The sequence below is a fragment of the Colobus angolensis genome, unplaced genomic scaffold, assembly GCF_000951035.1.
Source record: "Colobus angolensis palliatus isolate OR3802 unplaced genomic scaffold, Cang.pa_1.0 Scaffold343, whole genome shotgun sequence".
In the NCBI taxonomy this organism is placed as follows: Eukaryota; Metazoa; Chordata; class Mammalia; order Primates; family Cercopithecidae; genus Colobus; species Colobus angolensis.
In genome coordinates, this window is record NW_012116744.1 from 997,990 (window position 1) to 1,001,664 (window position 3,675).

A 3,675-nucleotide genomic window follows, 5' to 3' on the forward strand; every position below is an offset into this window, starting at 1 on the left:
AAAAAAGTTTCTTCCACTCTTTGACCGACTATTGGTTGAAAGGAGTGCTGCTGAAACTGTAACCAAAGAAGGCACTATGCTTCCAGAAAAATCTCAAGGAAAAATATCGCAAGCAACAGTAGTCTCTGTTGGATCGGGTTCTAAAGGAAAGGGTGGAGTGATTCAACCAGTTAGCATGAAAGTTGGAGATAAAGTTCTTCTGCCAGAATATGGAGGCACCAAAGTAGTTCTAGATGACAAGGATTATCTCCTATTTAGAGATGGTGACATTCTTGGAAAGTACATAGACTGAAATAAGTCACTGTTGAAATGGCATCAACATGAAGCTGCCCATTCCACTGAAGTTCTGAAATCTTTCATCATGTAAATAATTTCCATATTTCTCTTTTATTATAAACTAATGATAACTAATGACCAAAAAAAAGGCTTCAAGCTCCATCCATGTCCCTGCAAAGGACATGATCTTCTTCCTTTTTATGGCCACATAGTATTCCATGGTGTGTATGTACCACATTTTCTTTATCCAGTCTATCATTGATGGGCATTTGGGTTTATTCCATGTCTTTACTATTGTGAATAGTACTGCAGTGAACATACATGTGCATGTATCTTTATAATAAAATGATTTATATTCCTTTGGGTATATACCCAGTAATGGGATTGCTGTGTCAGATGGTATTTCTGGTTCTAGGTCTTTGAGGAATCGCCACACTGTCTTCCACAATGGTTGAACTAATTTACATTCCCACCAACCTGTTCATATATTTTTAACCTCACGAATGTATTACCTACTTATAAAATTAAACTTTTAAAAGCCTTAATAATGTTGTAGAAATATGTTGAATTGTGGAGGAAAAGCTTATAATATATTGTTAAAAGGAAAAAGTATTTTATACAAGAGAATGAACAGTGACCTTAAGCAAGTCACATTTCTCTGAACCTGTTTTAATCTGTAAAATGAAAAAAAAAAAGACACCTACTTCACAAAGTCATGAGAATAAATGAGACCAAAGTGGGAAACACATATGTTAATAAAACACATAGCTAACACCAAACAAATATAGCTATTAATGATCACATAAAAACAGCGCTGGAATTACATGCTTGCACATGTGGTTATCTCTAGGTGACAGGATAGAGGTGGTTTTTAGTTTTGCTTTTTGTGCTTTTCTAGATTTTCCAATTTTTCCATAAAGAAAACACATTCCTTCAAGTCTGTAATCCCAGTACTTTGGGATGCCAAGGCAGGAGGATCACTTGAGCACAGGAGTTTGAGGCTGCAATGAGCTACGATCATGCCAATGCAATCCAGCCTGGGTGAAAGAGTGACACACTGTCTCAAAAGGAAGGGATATGGAAGGAGGGAGGGAGGGACGGAGGGAGAGAGGGAGGAAGGAAGGAAGGAAGGAAGGAGAGAGAAAGAAAGAAAGAAAGAAAAAGGGAAAGAAAGAAAGAGAAGGAAAGAAAGAGAAAGAGAGAGAGAAAGAATAAAGAAAGAAAAAGAAAGAAAGAGGGAGGGAGGGGGAAGAGGGAGGAGAGCAAGTGTTGAAAATCTAACTGCTAGGTACTATGCTCAGTACCTGGATAATGGGATCAGTCATACCCCAAACCTCAGCATCATGTAATATGCCATGTAACAAACCTGCACATGTACCACCTGATTCTAAAATAAAAGCTAAAAATACTTTTAAAATTTAAAAACAAAATACCTTTCAAAGCCCTCTCTACCCTTTTCCCAAGGTTCCTTAAGTGTCTGGGCAGGTAGGCCAGCATGGTATTGGTGGCAATTACTGTGTAGTCACTGAGCTGTGGGGCCACAGGCAATCAAAGGCACCATCTACCAGTTCATCTGATGAGACTTCTCCCTCGGCTAAGGATGCAGGCCCTTCAACGTGGAGACATTGCCCTGGCTCAGGCTGTATTGGACCATTCCTCAAGATGCACTTTCAGACCACAGACACAAACTTCACTATCACCAGCACTTATGGAGACTTGACAAAGAACCAGGTGCTGCCCTGATGCTTTACCTGCATTGATACAGTTAGTCTTCATGCAGTCCTATCAGGTATTACCCCACTTACGATTAGAAGCTCAAGTACACAGTACCTACCTAATTTGCCCAAGACCACACAGCTAGTAAGGGGCAGAGCCGAGATTTGAACCCTACTGATCTAAGTCTAAAGCATATGCTCACCCTCTATGCACTGCTTTAGACAGTGCTCATTGGCGGTCAGGCTTTTTGATTAAAACAGAATTTGTTTTTGGTGAGAATAAACAGAGAGAGAAAGAGTGGTAAACAAAGCAAAACATAAATTCAGATATCAGGCTGGGCGCAGTGGCTCAGGCTTGTAATCCCAGCACTTTGGGAGGCCAAAGCAGGTGAATCACCTGAAGTCAGGAATTCGAGACCAGCCTAGCCAACATGGTGAAACCCTGTCTCAGCTAAAACTACAAAAAAATATTAGTCAAGCATGGTGGCAGGCACCTGTAATCTCAGCTACTCGGAAGGTTGAGGCAGGAGAATCACTTGAATCCGGGAGGCAGAGGTTGCAGTGAGTAGAGATCACGCCACTGCACTTCAGCCTGGGCAACAAGAGCAAAACTCCTTCTCTAAATAAATAAATCCAGATATCAGAATTGTGGTTAAACCCAAATGCCATAGCTTGTATGGAAGCTGCTTGCCCTGTATCATCAACTGGAAGTGCTGAAACAACTGAATTTCAGTACCGGAATCAGTCCATTCCCATCAATATCCCCTCTTGCAATGCTACCAAGTATTCGTCCCATCCAGTGGTGAGATGCTCTCTGCAATTTAAGGCAGCCCATGCTAACTTTGGACAACTCTCTGTGAAAACTTGTAACTCTAAGTCATCCAAGGAGATAGCTGCCTATGGAAACCATCATTTGGTGTGTTTAAGTGGTCTTGGTCTGTTAGTTAAGACATCAGTATTATTGGTTTGTGTGTTTTTCCAGACACCCTGTCCAGAACAAGTCACACTCTGAATAAAACATGGCCCAGGGTCTCTTCTTCACTTTCTCCCTTTGCAGCCAGATCTTGGGAAATGTACACTTTCCTCCTATGGTTTGAGGATGGTGGTTTAGAAGCTCCTGGCTATTGCAGCTCAGGGCCTTGGTCCCAGGTCTCTACCCTATGTCTTCAGCATCCCTCATTTCACTTTGAGGGCATCCCCTTTGTGTGAGCTTGTCGGTAGCTGTCATGGTCACTGGGCTGGTCTTACACTTCATTTTTTAGCTTGTTAAGGTTAATGCCCCTATGCTTGGTGAAGTAAAGGGAACAGCTTCTCTTTGTGGCTGTGGTGGTGATTTTACAGAGATTGTCTCGGAGATTCTACTCAGATATATACAGTTCATTCTTACTCACTGCATAAATAAGCCAGTGTGGCTTAGTTAAATTTGGGGGGCTATGAAAGCAGAGACACTCTCCCTAATTATCCACTTTGTGAATGCCTTTCATGGCAGAATACCTCCTGGCTCCTTTAATCCCCACCAGAGGTCCAGAAATCAAGGCATCATCTTTGACCCCTCCCTCTCACTGTCCCCAACCATCCATCTACCAGCAAGTCCTATTGGTTTGTCCCCCAAAATATATCTCAGATCTCTGCAGGCACCTCCATCTTTCCATCCCTAGCTTCCATCAGCCCTGCCCTGGACTGC

At 42.0% G+C, this 3,675-nt stretch overlaps 1 pseudogene; it reads left to right on the top strand.

Moving 5' to 3' along the window:
• The window catches only part of LOC105519296, a 9,427-nt pseudogene extending 9,135 nt beyond the window's left edge, over positions 1-292 (top strand).
• The last annotated feature ends 3,383 nt before the right edge of the window (positions 293-3,675 follow it).